This window comes from Leiobunum rupestre, chromosome 1 (assembly GCF_980474605.1).
Source record: "Leiobunum rupestre chromosome 1, qqLeiRupe1.1.hap1, whole genome shotgun sequence".
Taxonomy (NCBI): Eukaryota; Metazoa; Arthropoda; class Arachnida; order Opiliones; family Sclerosomatidae; genus Leiobunum; species Leiobunum rupestre.
The window spans coordinates 38,439,169-38,456,646 of NC_143384.1; the positions used below are offsets into that span (position 1 = coordinate 38,439,169).

Genomic DNA, 17,478 nt, shown 5'->3' on the forward strand with positions numbered 1-17,478 from the left:
TGCATGGTTTAAATAAACAATGAAATCCTTGCTTTCTTTGTTGAAATAATAGGAAGTGGATTGAACTGAAATGGAAACATTCCGATGCCGGGGTTTGAACCCGGGCCTTCTGAGTGAGAGTCAGATTTCCTAACCACTAGACGACTCCGGACGATGCATAGTTTAAATAAACAATGAAATACTTGCTTTCTTTGTTGAAATAATAGGAAGTGGATTGAAGTAAAATGGAAACATTCCGATGCCGGGGTTTGAACCCGGGTCTTCTGAGTGAGAGTCAGATATCCTAACCACTAGACGAAACCGGACGATGCATAGTGTAAATAACTAATGAAATCCTTGCTTTCTTTGTTGAAATAATAGGAAGTGGATTGAACTAAAATGGAAACATTCCGATGCCGGAGTTTGAACCCGGGATTTCTGAGTGAGAGTCAGATATCCTAACCACTAGACGACACCGGATGATGCAAGGTTTAAATAAACAATGAAATCCTTGCTTTCTTTGTTGAAATAATAGGAAGTGGATTGAACTAAAATGGAAACATTCCGATGCCGGGGTTTGAACCCGGGCCTTCTGAGTGAGAGTCAGATATCCTAACCACTAGACGAAACCGGACGATGCATAGTTTAAATAACTAATGAAATCCTTGCTTTCTTTGTTGAAATAATAGGAAGTGGATTGAACTAAAATGGAAACATTCCGATGCCGGAGTTTGAACCCGGGCCTTCTGAGTGAGATTCGATCAGATATCCTAACCACTAGACGACACCGGACGATGCATAGTTTAAATAACTAATGAAATCCTTGCTTTCTTTGTTGAAATAATAGGAAGTGGATTGAAGTAAAATGAAAACATTCCGATGCCGGGGTTTGAACCCAGGCCTTCTGAGTGAGAGTCAGATATCCTAACCTTTAGACGAGACCGGACGATGCATAGTTTAAATAAACAATGAAATCCTTGCTTTCTTTGTTGAAATAATAGGAAGTGGATTGAAGTAAAATGGAAACATTCCGATGCCGGGGTTTGAACCCGAGCCTTCTGAGTGAGAGTCAGATACCCGAACCACTAGACGACACCGGACGATGCAAGGTTTAAATAAACAATGAAATCCTTGCATTCTTTGTTGAAATAATATGAATCGGATTGAACTGAAATGGAAACATTCCGATACAGGGGTTTGAACCCGGGCCTTCTGAGTGAGAGTCAGATATCCTAACCACTAGATGACACCGGACGATGCATAGTTTAAATAAACAATGAAATCCTTGCTTTCTTTGTTGAAATAATAGGAAGTGGATTGAACTAAAATGGAAACGTTCCGATGCCGGAGTTTGAACCCGGGCCTTCTGAGTGAGACTCAGATATCCTAACCACTAGACGACACCGGACGATGCATAGTTTAAATAACTAATGAAATCCTTGCTTTCTTTGTTGAAATAATAGGAAGTGGATTGAAGTAAAATGCAAACATTCCGATGCCGGGGTTTGAACCCGGGCCTTCTGAGTGAGAGTCAGATATCCTAACCACTAGACGACACCGGATGATGCAAGGTTTAAATAAACAATGAAATCCTTGCATTCTTTGTTGAAATAATAGGAAGTGGATTGAACTAAAATGGAAACATTCCGATGCCGGAGTTTGAACCCGGGCCTTCTGAGTGAGAGTCAGATATCCCATCCACTAGACGACATCGGATGATGCAAGTTTTAAATAACTAATGAAATCCTTGCTTTCTTTGTTGAAATAATAGGAAGTGGATTGAACTAAAATGGAAACATTCCGATGCCGGGGTTTGAACCCGGGCCTTCTGAGTGAGAGTCAGATATCCTAACCACTAGACGACACCGGATGATGCAAGGTTTAAAAAAAACAATGAAATCCTTGCATTCTGGAAGTGGATTGAACTAAAATGGAAACATTCCGATGCCGGAGTTTGAACCCGGGCCTTCTGAGTGAGAGTCAGATATCCTAACCACTAGACGACATCGGATGATGCAAGGTTTAAATAAACAATGAAATCCTTGCATTCTTTGTTGAAATAATATGAAGTGGATTGAACTGAAATGGAAACATTCCGATACAGGGGTTTGAACCCGGGCCTTCTGAGTGAGAGTCAGCTATCCTAACCACAAGACGACACCGGACGATGCATAGTTTAAATAACTAATGAAATCCTTGCTTTCTTTGTTGAAATAATAGGAAGTGGATTGAAGTAAAATGCAAACATTCCGATGCCGGGGTTTGAACCCGGGCCTTCTGAGTGAGAGTCAGATATCCTAACCACTAGACGACACCGGACGATGCATAGTTTAAATAACTAATGAAATCCTTGCTTTCTTTGTTGAAATAATAGGAAATGGATTGAAGTAAAATGGAAACATTCCGATGCCGGGGTTTGTACCCGGGCCTTCTGAGTGAGAGTCAGATATCCTAACCACTAGACGAAACCGGACGATGCATAGTGTAAATAACTAATGAAATCCTTGCTTTCTTTGTTGAAATAATAGGAAGTGGATTGAAGTAAAATGGAAACATTCCGATGCCGGGGTTTGAATCCGGGCCTTCTGAGTGAGAGTCAGATATCCTAACCACTAGACGACACCGGATGATGCAAGGTTTAAATAAACAATGAAATCCTTGCATTCTTTGTTGAAATAATAGGAAGTGGATTGAACTAAAACGGAAACATTCCGATGCCGGAGTTTGAACCCGGGCCTTCTGAGTGAGAGTCAGATATCCCATCCACTAGACGACATCGGATGATGCAAGGTTTAAATAAACAATGAAATCCTTGCATTCTGGAAGTGGATTGAACTAAAATGGAAACATTCCGATGCCGGAGTTTGAACCCGGGCCTTCTGAGTGAGAGTCAGATATCCTAACCACTAGACGACATCGGATGATGCAAGGTTTAAATAAACAATGAAATCCTTGCATTCTTTGTTGAAATAATATGAAGTGGATTGAACTGAAATGGAAACATTCCGATACAGGGGTTTGAACCCGGGCCTTCTGAGTGAGAGTCAGCTATCCTAACCACAAGACGACACCGGACGATGCATAGTTTAAATAACTAATGAAATCCTTGCTTTCTTTGTTGAAATAATAGGAAGTGGATTGAAGTAAAATGCAAACATTCCGATGCCGGGGTTTGAACCCGGGCCTTCTGAGTGAGAGTCAGATATCCTAACCACTAGACGACACCGGACGATGCATAGTTTAAATAACTAATGAAATCCTTGCTTTCTTTGTTGAAATAATAGGAAATGGATTGAAGTAAAATGGAAACATTCCGATGCCGGGGTTTGTACCCGGGCCTTCTGAGTGAGAGTCAGATATCCTAACCACTAGACGAAACCGGACGATGCATAGTGTAAATAACTAATGAAATCCTTGCTTTCTTTGTTGAAATAATAGGAAGTGGATTGAAGTAAAATGGAAACATTCCGATGCCGGGGTTTGAATCCGGGCCTTCTGAGTGAGAGTCAGATATCCTAACCACTAGACGACACCGGATGATGCAAGGTTTAAATAAACAATGAAATCCTTGCATTCTTTGTTGAAATAATAGGAAGTGGATTGAACTAAAATGGAAACATTCCGATGCCGGAGTTTGAACCCGGGCCTTCTGAGTGAGAGTCAGATATCCCATCCACTAGACGACATCGGATGATGCAAGTTTTAAATAACTAATGAAATCCTTGCTTTCTTTGTTGAAATAATAGGAAGTGGATTGAACTAAAATGGAAACATTCCGATGCCGGGGTTTGAACCCGGGCCTTCTGAGTGAGAGTCAGATATCCTAACCACTAGACGACACCGGATGATGCAAGGTTTAAAAAAAACAATGAAATCCTTGCATTCTGGAAGTGGATTGAACTAAAATGGAAACATTCCGATGCCGGAGTTTGAACCCGGGCCTTCTGAGTGAGAGTCAGATATCCTAACCACTAGACGACATCGGATGATGCAAGGTTTAAATAAACAATGAAATCCTTGCATTCTTTGTTGAAATAATATGAAGTGGATTGAACTGAAATGGAAACATTCCGATACAGGGGTTTGAACCCGGGCCTTCTGAGTGAGAGTCAGCTATCCTAACCACAAGACGACACCGGACGATGCATAGTTTAAATAACTAATGAAATCCTTGCTTTCTTTGTTGAAATAATAGGAAGTGGATTGAAGTAAAATGCAAACATTCCGATGCCGGGGTTTGAACCCGGGCCTTCTGAGTGAGAGTCAGATATCCTAACCACTAGACGACACCGGACGATGCATAGTTTAAATAACTAATGAAATCCTTGCTTTCTTTGTTGAAATAATAGGAAATGGATTGAAGTAAAATGGAAACATTCCGATGCCGGGGTTTGTACCCGGGCCTTCTGAGTGAGAGTCAGATATCCTAACCACTAGACGAAACCGGACGATGCATAGTGTAAATAACTAATGAAATCCTTGCTTTCTTTGTTGAAATAATAGGAAGTGGATTGAAGTAAAATGGAAACATTCCGATGCCGGGGTTTGAATCCGGGCCTTCTGAGTGAGAGTCAGATATCCTAACCACTAGACGACTCCGGACGATGCATAGTTTAAATAAACAATGAAATACTTGCTTTCTTTGTTGAAATAATAGGAAGTGGATTGAAGTAAAATGGAAACATTCCGATGCCGGGGTTTGAACCCGGGCCTTCTGAGTGAGAGTCAGATATCCTAACCACTAGACGAAACCGGACGATGCATAGTGTAAATAACTAATGAAATCCTTGCTTTCTTTGTTGAAATAATAGGAAGTGGATTGAACTAAAATGGAAACATTCCGATGCCGGAGTTTGAACCCGGGATTTCTGAGTGAGAGTCAGATATCCTAACCACTAGACGACACCGGATGATGCAAGGTTTAAATAAACAATGAAATCCTTGCTTTCTTTGTTGAAATAATAGGAAGTGGATTGAACTAAAATGGAAACATTCCGATGCCGGGGTTTGAACCCGGGCCTTCTGAGTGAGAGTCAGATATCCTAACCACTAGACGAAACCGGACGATGCATAGTTTAAATAACTAATGAAATCCTTGCTTTCTTTGTTGAAATAATAGGAAGTGGATTGAACTAAAATGGAAACATTCCGATGCCGGAGTTTGAACCCGGGCCTTCTGAGTGAGATTCGATCAGATATCCTAACCACTAGACGACACCGGACGATGCATAGTTTAAATAACTAATGAAATCCTTGCTTTCTTTGTTGAAATAATAGGAAGTGGATTGAAGTAAAATGAAAACATTCCGATGCCGGGGTTTGAACCCAGGCCTTCTGAGTGAGAGTCAGATATCCTAACCTTTAGACGAGACCGGACGATGCATAGTTTAAATAAACAATGAAATCCTTGCTTTCTTTGTTGAAATAATAGGAAGTGGATTGAAGTAAAATGGAAACATTCCGATGCCGGGGTTTGAACCCGAGCCTTCTGAGTGAGAGTCAGATACCCGAACCACTAGACGACACCGGACGATGCAAGGTTTAAATAAACAATGAAATCCTTGCATTCTTTGTTGAAATAATATGAATCGGATTGAACTGAAATGGAAACATTCCGATACAGGGGTTTGAACCCGGGCCTTCTGAGTGAGAGTCAGATATCCTAACCACTAGATGACACCGGACGATGCATAGTTTAAATAAACAATGAAATCCTTGCTTTCTTTGTTGAAATAATAGGAAGTGGATTGAACTAAAATGGAAACGTTCCGATGCCGGAGTTTGAACCCGGGCCTTCTGAGTGAGACTCAGATATCCTAACCACTAGACGACACCGGACGATGCATAGTTTAAATAACTAATGAAATCCTTGCTTTCTTTGTTGAAATAATAGGAAGTGGATTGAAGTAAAATGCAAACATTCCGATGCCGGGGTTTGAACCCGGGCCTTCTGAGTGAGAGTCAGATATCCTAACCACTAGACGACACCGGATGATGCAAGGTTTAAATAAACAATGAAATCCTTGCATTCTTTGTTGAAATAATAGGAAGTGGATTGAACTAAAATGGAAACATTCCGATGCCGGAGTTTGAACCCGGGCCTTCTGAGTGAGAGTCAGATATCCCATCCACTAGACGACATCGGATGATGCAAGTTTTAAATAACTAATGAAATCCTTGCTTTCTTTGTTGAAATAATAGGAAGTGGATTGAACTAAAATGGAAACATTCCGATGCCGGGGTTTGAACCCGGGCCTTCTGAGTGAGAGTCAGATATCCTAACCACTAGACGACACCGGATGATGCAAGGTTTAAAAAAAACAATGAAATCCTTGCATTCTGGAAGTGGATTGAACTAAAATGGAAACATTCCGATGCCGGAGTTTGAACCCGGGCCTTCTGAGTGAGAGTCAGATATCCTAACCACTAGACGACATCGGATGATGCAAGGTTTAAATAAACAATGAAATCCTTGCATTCTTTGTTGAAATAATATGAAGTGGATTGAACTGAAATGGAAACATTCCGATACAGGGGTTTGAACCCGGGCCTTCTGAGTGAGAGTCAGCTATCCTAACCACAAGACGACACCGGACGATGCATAGTTTAAATAACTAATGAAATCCTTGCTTTCTTTGTTGAAATAATAGGAAGTGGATTGAAGTAAAATGCAAACATTCCGATGCCGGGGTTTGAACCCGGGCCTTCTGAGTGAGAGTCAGATATCCTAACCACTAGACGACACCGGACGATGCATAGTTTAAATAACTAATGAAATCCTTGCTTTCTTTGTTGAAATAATAGGAAATGGATTGAAGTAAAATGGAAACATTCCGATGCCGGGGTTTGTACCCGGGCCTTCTGAGTGAGAGTCAGATATCCTAACCACTAGACGAAACCGGACGATGCATAGTGTAAATAACTAATGAAATCCTTGCTTTCTTTGTTGAAATAATAGGAAGTGGATTGAAGTAAAATGGAAACATTCCTATGCCGGGGTTTGAATCCGGGCCTTCTGAGTGAGAGTCAGATATCCTAACCACTAGACGACACCGGATGATGCAAGGTTTAAATAAACAATGAAATCCTTGCATTCTTTGTTGAAATAATAGGAAGTGGATTGAACTAAAACGGAAACATTCCGATGCCGGAGTTTGAACCCGGGCCTTCTGAGTGAGAGTCAGATATCCCATCCACTAGACGACATCGGATGATGCAAGTTTTAAATAAACAATGAAATCCTTGCATTCTTTGTTGATATAATATGAAGTGGATTGAACTGGAATGGAAACATTCCGATACAGGGGTTTGACCCCGGGCCTTCTGAGTGAGAGTCAGCTATCCTAACCACAAGACGACACCGGACGATGCATAGTTTAAATAACTAATGAAATCCTTGCTTTCTTTGTTGAAATAATAGGAAGTGGATTGAAGTAAATTGCAAACATTCCGATGCCGGGGTTTGAACCCGGGCCTTCTGAGTGAGAGTCAGATATCCTAACCACTAGACGACACCGGACGATGCATAGTTTAAATAAACAATGAAATACTTGCTTTCTTTGTTGAAATAATAGGAAGTGGATTGAAGTAAAATGGAAACATTCCGATGCCGGGGTTTGAACCCGGGCCTTCTGAGTGAGAGTCAGCTATCCTAACCACTAGACGACACCGGACGATGCATAGTTTATATAACTAATGAAATCCTTGCTTTCTTTGTTGAAATAATAGGAAGTGGATTGAAGTAAAATGCAAAAATTCCGATGCCGGGGTTTGAATCCGGGCCTTCTGAGTGAGAGTCAGATATCCTAACCACTAGACGACACCGGACGATGCATGGTTTAAATAAACAATGAAATCCTTGCTTTCTTTGTTGAAATAATAGGAAGTGGATTGAACTGAAATGGAAACATTCCGATGCCGGGGTTTGAACCCGGGCCTTCTGAGTGAGAGTCAGATTTCCTAACCACTAGACGACTCCGGACGATGCATAGTTTAAATAAACAATGAAATACTTGCTTTCTTTGTTGAAATAATAGGAAGTGGATTGAAGTAAAATGGAAACATTCCGATGCCGGGGTTTGAACCCGGGCCTTCTGAGTGAGAGTCAGATATCCTAACCACTAGACGAAACCGGACGATGCATAGTGTAAATAACTAATGAAATCCTTGCTTTCTTTGTTGAAATAATAGGAAGTGGATTGAACTAAAATGGAAACATTCCGATGCCGGAGTTTGAACCCGGGATTTCTGAGTGAGAGTCAGATATCCTAACCACTAGACGACACCGGATGATGCGAGGTTTAAATAAACAATGAAATCCTTGCTTTCTTTGTTGAAATAATAGGAAGTGGATTGAACTAAAATGGAAACATTCCGATGCCGGGGTTTGAACCCGGGCCTTCTGAGTGAGAGTCAGATATCCTAACCACTAGACGAAACCGGACGATGCATAGTTTAAATAACTAATGAAATCCTTGCTTTCTTTGTTGAAATAATAGGAAGTGGATTGAACTAAAATGGAAACATTCCGATGCCGGAGTTTGAACCCGGGCCTTCTGAGTGAGATTCGATCAGATATCCTAACCACTAGACGACACCGGACGATGCATAGTTTAAATAACTAATGAAATCCTTGCTTTCTTTGTTGAAATAATAGGAAGTGGATTGAAGTAAAATGAAAACATTCCGATGCCGGGGTTTGAACCCAGGCCTTCTGAGTGAGAGTCAGATATCCTAACCTTTAGACGAGACCGGACGATGCATAGTTTAAATAAACAATGAAATCCTTGCTTTCTTTGTTGAAATAATAGGAAGTGAATTGAAGTAAAATGGAAACATTCCGATGCCGGGGTTTGAACCCGAGCCTTCTGAGTGAGAGTCAGATACCCGAACCACTAGACGACACCGGACGATGCAAGGTTTAAATAAACAATGAAATCCTTGCATTCTTTGTTGAAATAATATGAATCGGATTGAACTGAAATGGAAACATTCCGATACAGGGGTTTGAACCCGGGCCTTCTGAGTGAGAGTCAGATATCCTAACCACTAGATGACACCGGACGATGCATAGTTTAAATAAACAATGAAATCCTTGCTTTCTTTGTTGAAATAATAGGAAGTGGATTGAACTAAAATGGAAACGTTCCGATGCCGGAGTTTGAACCCGGGCCTTCTGAGTGAGACTCAGATATCCTAACCACTAGACGACACCGGACGATGCATAGTTTAAATAACTAATGAAATCCTTGCTTTCTTTGTTGAAATAATAGGAAGTGGATTGAAGTAAAATGCAAACATTCCGATGCCGGGGTTTGAACCCGGGCCTTCTGAGTGAGAGTCAGATATCCTAACCACTAGACGAAACCGGACGATGCATAGTTTAAATAACTAATGAAATCCTTGCTTTCTTTGTTGAAATAATAGGAAGTGGATTGAACTAAAATGGAAACATTCCGATGCCGGAGTTTGAACCCGGGCCTTCTGAGTGAGAGTCAGATATCCTAACCACTAGACGACATCGGATGATGCGAGGTTTAAATAAACAATGAAATCCTTGCATTCTTTGTTGAAATAATATGAAGTGGATTGAACTGAAATGGAAACATTCCGATACAGGGGTTTGAACCCGGGCCTTCTGAGTGAGAGTCAGCTATCCTAACCACAAGACGACACCGGACGATGCATAGTTTAAATAACTAATGAAATCCTTGCTTTCTTTGTTGAAATAATAGGAAGTGGATTGAAGTAAAATGCAAACATTCCGATGCCGGGGTTTGAACCCGGGCCTTCTGAGTGAGAGTCAGATATCCTAACCACTAGACGACACCGGACGATGCATAGTTTAAATAACTAATGAAATCCTTGCTTTCTTTGTTGAAATAATAGGAAATGGATTGAAGTAAAATGGAAACATTCCGATGCCGGGGTTTGAACCCAGGCCTTCTGAGTGAGAGTCAGATATCCTAACCTTTAGACGAGACCGGACGATGCATAGTTTAAATAAACAATGAAATCCTTGCTTTCTTTGTTGAAATAATAGGAAGTGGATTGAAGTAAAATGGAAACATTCCGATGCCGGGGTTTGAACCCGAGCCTTCTGAGTGAGAGTCAGATACCCGAACCACTAGACGACACCGGACGATGCAAGGTTTAAATAAACAATGAAATCCTTGCTTTCTTTGTTGAAATAATAGGAAGTGGATTGAACTAAAATGGAAACATTCCGATGCCGGAGTTTGAACCCGGGCCTTCTGAGTGAGATTCGATCAGATATCCTAACCACTAGACGACACCGGACGATGCATAGTTTAAATAACTAATGAAATCCTTGCTTTCTTTGTTGAAATAATAGGAAGTGGATTGAAGTAAAATGCAAAAATTCCGATGCCGGGGTTTGAATCCGGGACTTCTGAGTGAGAGTCAGATATCCTAACCACTAGACGACACCGGACGATGCATAGTTTAAATAAACAATGAAATCCTTGCTTTCTTTGTTGAAATAATAGGAAGTGGATTGAACTAAAATGGAAACATTCCGATGCCGGAGTTTGAACCCGGTCCTTCTGAGTGAGATTCGATCAGATATCCTAACCACTAGACGACACCGGACGATGCATAGTTTAAATAACTAATGAAATCCTTGCTTTCTTTGTTGAAATAATAGGAAGTGGATTGAACTAAAATGGAAACATTCCGATGCCGGGGTTTGAACCCGGGATTTCTGAGTGAGAGTCAGATATCCTAACCACTAGACGACACCGGATGATGCAAGGTTTAAATAAACAATGAAATCCTTGCTTTCTTTGTTGAAATAATAGGAAGTGGATTGAACTAAAATGGAAACATTCCGATGCCGGGGTTTGAACCCGGGCCTTCTGAGTGAGAGTCAGATATCCTAACCACTAGACGAAACCGGACGATGCATAGTGTAAATAACTAATGAAATCCTTGCTTTCTTTGTTGAAATAATAGGAAGTGGATTGAACTAAAATGGAAACATTCCGATGCCGGAGTTTGAACCCGGGCCTTCTGAGTGAGATTCGATCAGATATCCTAACCACTAGACGACACCGGACGATGCATAGTTTAAATAACTAATGAAATCCTTGCTTTCTTTGTTGAAATAATAGGAAGTGGATTGAAGTAAAATGAAAACATTCCGATGCCGGGGTTTGAACCCAGGCCTTCTGAGTGAGAGTCAGATATCCTAACCTTTAGACGAGACCGGACGATGCATAGTTTAAATAAACAATGAAATCCTTGCTTTCTTTGTTGAAATAATAGGAAGTGGATTGAAGTAAAATGGAAACGTTCCGATGCCGGAGTTTGAACCCGGGCCTTCTGAGTGAGAGTCAGATATCCTAACCACTAGACGAAACCGGACGATGCATAGTTTAAATAAACAATGAAATACTTGCTTTCTTTGTTGAAATAATAGAAAGTGGATTGAAGTAAAATGGAAACATTCCGATGCCGGGGTTTGAACCCGGGCCTTCTGAGTGAGAGTCAGCTATCCTAACCACTAGACGACACCGGACGATGCATAGTTTATATAACTAATGAAATCCTTGCTTTCTTTGTTGAAATAATAGGAAGTGGATTGAAGTAAAATGCAAAAATTCCGATGCCGGGGTTTGAATCCGGGCCTTCTGAGTGAGAGTCAGATATCCTAACCACTAGACGACACCGGACGATGCATAGTTTAAATAACTAATGAAATCCTTGCTTTCTTTGTTGAAATAATAGGAAGTGGATTGAAGTAAAATGAAAACATTCCGATGCCGGGGTTTGAACCCAGGCCTTCTGAGTGAGAGTCAGATATCCTAACCTTTAGACGAGACCGGACGATGCATAGTTTAAATAAACAATGAAATCCTTGCTTTCTTTGTTGAAATAATAGGAAGTGAATTGAAGTAAAATGGAAACATTCCGATGCCGGGGTTTGAACCCGAGCCTTCTGAGTGAGAGTCAGATACCCGAACCACTAGACGACACCGGACGATGCAAGGTTTAAATAAACAATGAAATCCTTGCATTCTTTGTTGAAATAATATGAATCGGATTGAACTGAAATGGAAACATTCCGATACAGGGGTTTGAACCCGGGCCTTCTGAGTGAGAGTCAGATATCCTAACCACTAGATGACACCGGACGATGCATAGTTTAAATAAACAATGAAATCCTTGCTTTCTTTGTTGAAATAATAGGAAGTGGATTGAACTAAAATGGAAACGTTCCGATGCCGGAGTTTGAACCCGGGCCTTCTGAGTGAGACTCAGATATCCTAACCACTAGACGACACCGGACGATGCATAGTTTAAATAACTAATGAAATCCTTGCTTTCTTTGTTGAAATAATAGGAAGTGGATTGAAGTAAAATGCAAACATTCCGATGCCGGGGTTTGAACCCGGGCCTTCTGAGTGAGAGTCAGATATCCTAACCACTAGACGAAACCGGACGATGCATAGTTTAAATAACTAATGAAATCCTTGCTTTCTTTGTTGAAATAATAGGAAGTGGATTGAACTAAAATGGAAACATTCCGATGCCGGAGTTTGAACCCGGGCCTTCTGAGTGAGAGTCAGATATCCTAACCACTAGACGACATCGGATGATGCGAGGTTTAAATAAACAATGAAATCCTTGCATTCTTTGTTGAAATAATATGAAGTGGATTGAACTGAAATGGAAACATTCCGATACAGGGGTTTGAACCCGGGCCTTCTGAGTGAGAGTCAGCTATCCTAACCACAAGACGACACCGGACGATGCATAGTTTAAATAACTAATGAAATCCTTGCTTTCTTTGTTGAAATAATAGGAAGTGGATTGAAGTAAAATGCTAACATTCCGATGCCGGGGTTTGAACCCGGGCCTTCTGAGTGAGAGTCAGATATCCTAACCACTAGACGACACCGGACGATGCATAGTTTAAATAACTAATGAAATCCTTGCTTTCTTTGTTGAAATAATAGGAAATGGATTGAAGTAAAATGGAAACATTCCGATGCCGGGGTTTGAACCCAGGCCTTCTGAGTGAGAGTCAGATATCCTAACCTTTAGACGAGACCGGACGATGCATAGTTTAAATAAACAATGAAATCCTTGCTTTCTTTGTTGAAATAATAGGAAGTGGATTGAAGTAAAATGGAAACATTCCGATGCCGGGGTTTGAACCCGAGCCTTCTGAGTGAGAGTCAGATACCCGAACCACTAGACGACACCGGACGATGCAAGGTTTAAATAAACAATGAAATCCTTGCTTTCTTTGTTGAAATAATAGGAAGTGGATTGAACTAAAATGGAAACATTCCGATGCCGGAGTTTGAACCCGGGCCTTCTGAGTGAGATTCGATCAGATATCCTAACCACTAGACGACACCGGACGATGCATAGTTTAAATAACTAATGAAATCCTTGCTTTCTTTGTTGAAATAATAGGAAGTGGATTGAAGTAAAATGCAAAAATTCCGATGCCGGGGTTTGAATCCGGGACTTCTGAGTGAGAGTCAGATATCCTAACCACTAGACGACACCGGACGATGCATAGTTTAAATAAACAATGAAATCCTTGCTTTCTTTGTTGAAATAATAGGAAGTGGATTGAACTAAAATGGAAACATTCCGATGCCGGAGTTTGAACCCGGTCCTTCTGAGTGAGATTCGATCAGATATCCTAACCACTAGACGACACCGGACGATGCATAGTTTAAATAACTAATGAAATCCTTGCTTTCTTTGTTGAAATAATAGGAAGTGGATTGAACTAAAATGGAAACATTCCGATGCCGGGGTTTGAACCCGGGATTTCTGAGTGAGAGTCAGATATCCTAACCACTAGACGACACCGGATGATGCAAGGTTTAAATAAACAATGAAATCCTTGCTTTCTTTGTTGAAATAATAGGAAGTGGATTGAACTAAAATGGAAACATTCCGATGCCGGGGTTTGAACCCGGGCCTTCTGAGTGAGAGTCAGATATCCTAACCACTAGACGAAACCGGACGATGCATAGTGTAAATAACTAATGAAATCCTTGCTTTCTTTGTTGAAATAATAGGAAGTGGATTGAACTAAAATGGAAACATTCCGATGCCGGAGTTTGAACCCGGGCCTTCTGAGTGAGATTCGATCAGATATCCTAACCACTAGACGACACCGGACGATGCATAGTTTAAATAACTAATGAAATCCTTGCTTTCTTTGTTGAAATAATAGGAAGTGGATTGAAGTAAAATGAAAACATTCCGATGCCGGGGTTTGAACCCAGGCCTTCTGAGTGAGAGTCAGATATCCTAACCTTTAGACGAGACCGGACGATGCATAGTTTAAATAAACAATGAAATCCTTGCTTTCTTTGTTGAAATAATAGGAAGTGGATTGAAGTAAAATGGAAACGTTCCGATGCCGGAGTTTGAACCCGGGCCTTCTGAGTGAGAGTCAGATATCCTAACCACTAGACGAAACCGGACGATGCATAGTTTAAATAAACAATGAAATACTTGCTTTCTTTGTTGAAATAATAGAAAGTGGATTGAAGTAAAATGGAAACATTCCGATGCCGGGGTTTGAACCCGGGCCTTCTGAGTGAGAGTCAGCTATCCTAACCACTAGACGACACCGGACGATGCATAGTTTATATAACTAATGAAATCCTTGCTTTCTTTGTTGAAATAATAGGAAGTGGATTGAAGTAAAATGCAAAAATTCCGATGCCGGGGTTTGAATCCGGGCCTTCTGAGTGAGAGTCAGATATCCTAACCACTAGACGACACCGGACGATGCATAGTTTAAATAAACAATGAAATCCTTGCTTTCTTTGTTGAAATAATAGGAAGTGGATTGAACTAAAATGGAAACATTCCGATGCCGGGGTTTGAACCCGGGCCTTCTGAGTGAGAGTCAGATTTCCTAACCACTAGACGAAACCGGACGATGCATAGTGTAAATAACTAATGAAATCCTTGCTTTCTTTGTTGAAATAATAGGAAGTGGATTGAACTAAAATGGAAACATTCCGATGCCGGGGTTTGAACCCGGGCCTTCTGAGTGAGAGTTAGATATCCTAACCACTAGACGACACCGGACGATGCAAAGTTTAAATAAACAATGAAATCCTTGCATTCTTTGTTGAAAAAATAGGAAGTGGATTGAACTTAAATGGAAATATTCCGATACAGGGGTTTGAACCCGGGCCTTCTGAGTGAGAGTCAGATATCCTAACCACTAGACGACACCGGACGATGCATAGTTTAAATAAACAATGAAATCCTTGCTTTCTTTGTTGAAATAATAGGAAGTAGATTGAACTAAAATGGAAACATTCCGATGCCGGAGTTTGAACCCGGGCCTTCTGAGTGAGATTCAATTAGATATCCTAACCACTAGACGACACCGGACGATGCATAGTTTAAATAAACAATGAAATCCTTGCTTTCTTTGTTGAAATAATAGGAAGTGGATTGAAGTAAAATGGAAACATTCCGATGCCGGAGTTTGAACCCGGGCCTTCTGAGTGAGATTCGATCAGTTATCCTAACCACTAGACGACACCGGACGATTCATAGTTTAAATAACTAATGAAATCCTTGCTTTCTTTGTTGAAATAATAGGAAGTGGATTGAAGTAAAATGGAAACATTCCGATGCCGGGGTTTGAACCCGGGCCTTCTGAGTGAGAGTCAGATATCCTAACCACTAGACGAAACCGGACGATGCATGGTGTAAATAACTAATGAAATCCTTGCTGTCTTTGTTGAAATAATAGGAAGTGGATTGAACTGAAATGGAAACATTCCGATACAGGGGTTTGAACCCGGGCCTTCTGAGTGAGAGTCAGATATCCTAACCACTAGACGACACCGGACGATGCATAGTTTAAATAACTAATGAAATCCTTGCTTTCTTTGTTGAAATAATAGGAAGTGGATTGAACTAAAATGGAAACATTCCGATGCCGGGGTTTGAACCCGGGATTTCTGAGTGAGAGTCAGATATCCTAACCACTAGACGACACCGGATGATGCAAGGTTTAAATAAACAATGAAATCCTTGCTTTCTTTGTTGAAATAATAGGAAGTGGATTGAAGTAAAATGGAAACATTCCGATGCCGGGGTTTGAACCCGGGCCTTCTGAGTGAGAGTCAGATATCCTAACCACTAGACGAAACCGGACGATGCATAGTGTAAATAACTAATGAAATCCTTGCTTTCTTTGTTGAAATAATAGGAAGTGGATTGAACTAAAATGGAAACATTCCGATGCCGGAGTTTGAACCCAGGCCTTCTGAGTGAGAATCAGATATCCTAACCTTTAGACGAGACCGGACGATGCATAGTTTAAATAAACAATGAAATCCTTGCTTTCTTTGTTGAAATAATAGGAAGTGGATTGAAGTAAAATGGAAACATTCCGATGCCGGGGTTTGAACCCGGGCCTTCTAAGTGAGAGTCAGATACCCGAACCACTAGACGACACCGGACGATGCAAGGTTTAAATAAACAATGAAATCCTTGCATTCTTTGTTGAAATAATATGAATCGGATTGAACTGAAATGGAAACATTCCGATACAGGGGTTTGAACCCGGGCCTTCTGAGTGAGAGTCAGATATCCTAACCACTAGATGACACCGGACGATGCATAGTTTAAATAAACAATGAAATCCTTGCTTTCTTTGTTGAAATAATAGGAAGTGGATTGAACTGAAATGGAAACATTCCGATACAGGAGTTTGAACCCAGGCCTTCTGAGTGAGAGTCAGATATCCTAACCACTAGACGACACCGGACGATGCATAGTTTAAATAAACAATGAAATCCTTGCTTTCTTTGTTGAAATAATAGGAAGTGGATTGAACTGAAATGGAAACATTCCGATACAGGAGTTTGAACCCAGGCCTTCTGAGTGAGAGTCAGATATCCTAACCACTAGACGACACCGGACGATGCATAGTTTAAATAAACAATGAAATCCTTGCTTTCTTTGTTGAAATAATAGGAAGTGGATTGAAGTAAAATGGAAACATTCCGATGCCGGAGTTTGAACCCGGGCCTTCTGAGTGAGATTCGATCAGATATCCTAACCACTAGACGACACCGGACGATGCATAGTTTAAATAACTAATGAAATCCTTGCTTTCTTTGTTGAAATAATAGGAAGTGGATTGAAGTAAAATGGAAACATTCCGATGCCGGGGTTTGAACCCGGGCCTTTATTCACAGTATTAAAATTACAATACAATCATAAAGATTGGAGGTTATAAAACACAAAATAGAATTTAGGACAAGCAATCAACAAGCATTCTATTCAAATATTTTGTTTAACATGTTGTATAAAATTAATTCTGACGGCAAATCTAAATGTAATTTCTGTTGCTTATGACGACATTCTAGTTTTAAAACTGCATGAAATTTCTTTTGACACAAAAAGTGATTAAATTGAATATCATTAAAAGAACAATAACACCGGTATAACCAAATTTCTCTTTTCAAT

At 40.6% G+C, this 17,478-nt stretch overlaps 49 non-coding genes across 49 annotated transcripts; all 49 read right to left on the reverse strand.

The window, feature by feature from the left end:
- Positions 1-233: 233 nt before the first annotated feature.
- On the reverse strand, positions 234-305 carry TRNAE-CUC (transfer RNA glutamic acid (anticodon CUC)). Its single transcript has one exon. It is a non-coding gene; the product is annotated as a tRNA-Glu (tRNA).
- Positions 306-387: 82 nt separating this feature from the next.
- Positions 388-459, reverse strand: TRNAE-CUC (transfer RNA glutamic acid (anticodon CUC)). Its single transcript has one exon. It is a non-coding gene; the product is annotated as a tRNA-Glu (tRNA).
- An 82-nt stretch (positions 460-541) lies between these two features.
- On the reverse strand, positions 542-613 carry TRNAE-CUC (transfer RNA glutamic acid (anticodon CUC)). Its single transcript has one exon. It is a non-coding gene; the product is annotated as a tRNA-Glu (tRNA).
- Positions 614-1,469: 856 nt separating this feature from the next.
- Positions 1,470-1,541, reverse strand: TRNAE-CUC (transfer RNA glutamic acid (anticodon CUC)). The gene has a single exon. It is a non-coding gene; the product is annotated as a tRNA-Glu (tRNA).
- Positions 1,542-1,777: 236 nt separating this feature from the next.
- TRNAE-CUC (transfer RNA glutamic acid (anticodon CUC)) lies at positions 1,778-1,849 on the reverse strand. Its single transcript has one exon. It is a non-coding gene; the product is annotated as a tRNA-Glu (tRNA).
- Positions 1,850-1,918: 69 nt separating this feature from the next.
- TRNAE-CUC (transfer RNA glutamic acid (anticodon CUC)) lies at positions 1,919-1,990 on the reverse strand. The gene has a single exon. It is a non-coding gene; the product is annotated as a tRNA-Glu (tRNA).
- A 236-nt stretch (positions 1,991-2,226) lies between these two features.
- TRNAE-CUC (transfer RNA glutamic acid (anticodon CUC)) lies at positions 2,227-2,298 on the reverse strand. The gene has a single exon. It is a non-coding gene; the product is annotated as a tRNA-Glu (tRNA).
- A 236-nt stretch (positions 2,299-2,534) lies between these two features.
- On the reverse strand, positions 2,535-2,606 carry TRNAE-CUC (transfer RNA glutamic acid (anticodon CUC)). Its single transcript has one exon. It is a non-coding gene; the product is annotated as a tRNA-Glu (tRNA).
- Positions 2,607-2,828: 222 nt separating this feature from the next.
- On the reverse strand, positions 2,829-2,900 carry TRNAE-CUC (transfer RNA glutamic acid (anticodon CUC)). Its single transcript has one exon. It is a non-coding gene; the product is annotated as a tRNA-Glu (tRNA).
- A 236-nt stretch (positions 2,901-3,136) lies between these two features.
- Positions 3,137-3,208, reverse strand: TRNAE-CUC (transfer RNA glutamic acid (anticodon CUC)). The gene has a single exon. It is a non-coding gene; the product is annotated as a tRNA-Glu (tRNA).
- Positions 3,209-3,444: 236 nt separating this feature from the next.
- On the reverse strand, positions 3,445-3,516 carry TRNAE-CUC (transfer RNA glutamic acid (anticodon CUC)). The gene has a single exon. It is a non-coding gene; the product is annotated as a tRNA-Glu (tRNA).
- A 236-nt stretch (positions 3,517-3,752) lies between these two features.
- On the reverse strand, positions 3,753-3,824 carry TRNAE-CUC (transfer RNA glutamic acid (anticodon CUC)). Its single transcript has one exon. It is a non-coding gene; the product is annotated as a tRNA-Glu (tRNA).
- A 69-nt stretch (positions 3,825-3,893) lies between these two features.
- TRNAE-CUC (transfer RNA glutamic acid (anticodon CUC)) lies at positions 3,894-3,965 on the reverse strand. The gene has a single exon. It is a non-coding gene; the product is annotated as a tRNA-Glu (tRNA).
- Positions 3,966-4,201: 236 nt separating this feature from the next.
- TRNAE-CUC (transfer RNA glutamic acid (anticodon CUC)) lies at positions 4,202-4,273 on the reverse strand. The gene has a single exon. It is a non-coding gene; the product is annotated as a tRNA-Glu (tRNA).
- A 390-nt stretch (positions 4,274-4,663) lies between these two features.
- TRNAE-CUC (transfer RNA glutamic acid (anticodon CUC)) lies at positions 4,664-4,735 on the reverse strand. The gene has a single exon. It is a non-coding gene; the product is annotated as a tRNA-Glu (tRNA).
- An 82-nt stretch (positions 4,736-4,817) lies between these two features.
- TRNAE-CUC (transfer RNA glutamic acid (anticodon CUC)) lies at positions 4,818-4,889 on the reverse strand. Its single transcript has one exon. It is a non-coding gene; the product is annotated as a tRNA-Glu (tRNA).
- Positions 4,890-4,971: 82 nt separating this feature from the next.
- Positions 4,972-5,043, reverse strand: TRNAE-CUC (transfer RNA glutamic acid (anticodon CUC)). The gene has a single exon. It is a non-coding gene; the product is annotated as a tRNA-Glu (tRNA).
- An 856-nt stretch (positions 5,044-5,899) lies between these two features.
- TRNAE-CUC (transfer RNA glutamic acid (anticodon CUC)) lies at positions 5,900-5,971 on the reverse strand. Its single transcript has one exon. It is a non-coding gene; the product is annotated as a tRNA-Glu (tRNA).
- A 236-nt stretch (positions 5,972-6,207) lies between these two features.
- On the reverse strand, positions 6,208-6,279 carry TRNAE-CUC (transfer RNA glutamic acid (anticodon CUC)). Its single transcript has one exon. It is a non-coding gene; the product is annotated as a tRNA-Glu (tRNA).
- Positions 6,280-6,348: 69 nt separating this feature from the next.
- TRNAE-CUC (transfer RNA glutamic acid (anticodon CUC)) lies at positions 6,349-6,420 on the reverse strand. Its single transcript has one exon. It is a non-coding gene; the product is annotated as a tRNA-Glu (tRNA).
- A 236-nt stretch (positions 6,421-6,656) lies between these two features.
- TRNAE-CUC (transfer RNA glutamic acid (anticodon CUC)) lies at positions 6,657-6,728 on the reverse strand. The gene has a single exon. It is a non-coding gene; the product is annotated as a tRNA-Glu (tRNA).
- Positions 6,729-7,426: 698 nt separating this feature from the next.
- TRNAE-CUC (transfer RNA glutamic acid (anticodon CUC)) lies at positions 7,427-7,498 on the reverse strand. Its single transcript has one exon. It is a non-coding gene; the product is annotated as a tRNA-Glu (tRNA).
- Positions 7,499-7,580: 82 nt separating this feature from the next.
- TRNAE-CUC (transfer RNA glutamic acid (anticodon CUC)) lies at positions 7,581-7,652 on the reverse strand. Its single transcript has one exon. It is a non-coding gene; the product is annotated as a tRNA-Glu (tRNA).
- Positions 7,653-7,734: 82 nt separating this feature from the next.
- TRNAE-CUC (transfer RNA glutamic acid (anticodon CUC)) lies at positions 7,735-7,806 on the reverse strand. Its single transcript has one exon. It is a non-coding gene; the product is annotated as a tRNA-Glu (tRNA).
- A 236-nt stretch (positions 7,807-8,042) lies between these two features.
- TRNAE-CUC (transfer RNA glutamic acid (anticodon CUC)) lies at positions 8,043-8,114 on the reverse strand. The gene has a single exon. It is a non-coding gene; the product is annotated as a tRNA-Glu (tRNA).
- An 82-nt stretch (positions 8,115-8,196) lies between these two features.
- TRNAE-CUC (transfer RNA glutamic acid (anticodon CUC)) lies at positions 8,197-8,268 on the reverse strand. The gene has a single exon. It is a non-coding gene; the product is annotated as a tRNA-Glu (tRNA).
- Positions 8,269-8,350: 82 nt separating this feature from the next.
- TRNAE-CUC (transfer RNA glutamic acid (anticodon CUC)) lies at positions 8,351-8,422 on the reverse strand. The gene has a single exon. It is a non-coding gene; the product is annotated as a tRNA-Glu (tRNA).
- Positions 8,423-9,278: 856 nt separating this feature from the next.
- TRNAE-CUC (transfer RNA glutamic acid (anticodon CUC)) lies at positions 9,279-9,350 on the reverse strand. Its single transcript has one exon. It is a non-coding gene; the product is annotated as a tRNA-Glu (tRNA).
- Positions 9,351-9,432: 82 nt separating this feature from the next.
- Positions 9,433-9,504, reverse strand: TRNAE-CUC (transfer RNA glutamic acid (anticodon CUC)). The gene has a single exon. It is a non-coding gene; the product is annotated as a tRNA-Glu (tRNA).
- Positions 9,505-9,740: 236 nt separating this feature from the next.
- TRNAE-CUC (transfer RNA glutamic acid (anticodon CUC)) lies at positions 9,741-9,812 on the reverse strand. The gene has a single exon. It is a non-coding gene; the product is annotated as a tRNA-Glu (tRNA).
- Positions 9,813-10,360: 548 nt separating this feature from the next.
- TRNAE-CUC (transfer RNA glutamic acid (anticodon CUC)) lies at positions 10,361-10,432 on the reverse strand. Its single transcript has one exon. It is a non-coding gene; the product is annotated as a tRNA-Glu (tRNA).
- A 240-nt stretch (positions 10,433-10,672) lies between these two features.
- TRNAE-CUC (transfer RNA glutamic acid (anticodon CUC)) lies at positions 10,673-10,744 on the reverse strand. The gene has a single exon. It is a non-coding gene; the product is annotated as a tRNA-Glu (tRNA).
- Positions 10,745-10,826: 82 nt separating this feature from the next.
- On the reverse strand, positions 10,827-10,898 carry TRNAE-CUC (transfer RNA glutamic acid (anticodon CUC)). Its single transcript has one exon. It is a non-coding gene; the product is annotated as a tRNA-Glu (tRNA).
- Positions 10,899-11,446: 548 nt separating this feature from the next.
- Positions 11,447-11,518, reverse strand: TRNAE-CUC (transfer RNA glutamic acid (anticodon CUC)). The gene has a single exon. It is a non-coding gene; the product is annotated as a tRNA-Glu (tRNA).
- Positions 11,519-11,600: 82 nt separating this feature from the next.
- On the reverse strand, positions 11,601-11,672 carry TRNAE-CUC (transfer RNA glutamic acid (anticodon CUC)). The gene has a single exon. It is a non-coding gene; the product is annotated as a tRNA-Glu (tRNA).
- A 698-nt stretch (positions 11,673-12,370) lies between these two features.
- TRNAE-CUC (transfer RNA glutamic acid (anticodon CUC)) lies at positions 12,371-12,442 on the reverse strand. The gene has a single exon. It is a non-coding gene; the product is annotated as a tRNA-Glu (tRNA).
- Positions 12,443-12,524: 82 nt separating this feature from the next.
- TRNAE-CUC (transfer RNA glutamic acid (anticodon CUC)) lies at positions 12,525-12,596 on the reverse strand. Its single transcript has one exon. It is a non-coding gene; the product is annotated as a tRNA-Glu (tRNA).
- Positions 12,597-12,832: 236 nt separating this feature from the next.
- Positions 12,833-12,904, reverse strand: TRNAE-CUC (transfer RNA glutamic acid (anticodon CUC)). The gene has a single exon. It is a non-coding gene; the product is annotated as a tRNA-Glu (tRNA).
- Positions 12,905-13,452: 548 nt separating this feature from the next.
- Positions 13,453-13,524, reverse strand: TRNAE-CUC (transfer RNA glutamic acid (anticodon CUC)). The gene has a single exon. It is a non-coding gene; the product is annotated as a tRNA-Glu (tRNA).
- Positions 13,525-13,764: 240 nt separating this feature from the next.
- Positions 13,765-13,836, reverse strand: TRNAE-CUC (transfer RNA glutamic acid (anticodon CUC)). The gene has a single exon. It is a non-coding gene; the product is annotated as a tRNA-Glu (tRNA).
- Positions 13,837-13,918: 82 nt separating this feature from the next.
- Positions 13,919-13,990, reverse strand: TRNAE-CUC (transfer RNA glutamic acid (anticodon CUC)). The gene has a single exon. It is a non-coding gene; the product is annotated as a tRNA-Glu (tRNA).
- A 548-nt stretch (positions 13,991-14,538) lies between these two features.
- Positions 14,539-14,610, reverse strand: TRNAE-CUC (transfer RNA glutamic acid (anticodon CUC)). The gene has a single exon. It is a non-coding gene; the product is annotated as a tRNA-Glu (tRNA).
- Positions 14,611-14,692: 82 nt separating this feature from the next.
- TRNAE-CUC (transfer RNA glutamic acid (anticodon CUC)) lies at positions 14,693-14,764 on the reverse strand. Its single transcript has one exon. It is a non-coding gene; the product is annotated as a tRNA-Glu (tRNA).
- A 236-nt stretch (positions 14,765-15,000) lies between these two features.
- TRNAE-CUC (transfer RNA glutamic acid (anticodon CUC)) lies at positions 15,001-15,072 on the reverse strand. The gene has a single exon. It is a non-coding gene; the product is annotated as a tRNA-Glu (tRNA).
- Positions 15,073-15,154: 82 nt separating this feature from the next.
- Positions 15,155-15,226, reverse strand: TRNAE-CUC (transfer RNA glutamic acid (anticodon CUC)). The gene has a single exon. It is a non-coding gene; the product is annotated as a tRNA-Glu (tRNA).
- A 398-nt stretch (positions 15,227-15,624) lies between these two features.
- TRNAE-CUC (transfer RNA glutamic acid (anticodon CUC)) lies at positions 15,625-15,696 on the reverse strand. The gene has a single exon. It is a non-coding gene; the product is annotated as a tRNA-Glu (tRNA).
- Positions 15,697-15,778: 82 nt separating this feature from the next.
- Positions 15,779-15,850, reverse strand: TRNAE-CUC (transfer RNA glutamic acid (anticodon CUC)). Its single transcript has one exon. It is a non-coding gene; the product is annotated as a tRNA-Glu (tRNA).
- Positions 15,851-15,932: 82 nt separating this feature from the next.
- Positions 15,933-16,004, reverse strand: TRNAE-CUC (transfer RNA glutamic acid (anticodon CUC)). Its single transcript has one exon. It is a non-coding gene; the product is annotated as a tRNA-Glu (tRNA).
- Positions 16,005-16,086: 82 nt separating this feature from the next.
- Positions 16,087-16,158, reverse strand: TRNAE-CUC (transfer RNA glutamic acid (anticodon CUC)). The gene has a single exon. It is a non-coding gene; the product is annotated as a tRNA-Glu (tRNA).
- Positions 16,159-17,478: the final 1,320 nt, after the last annotated feature.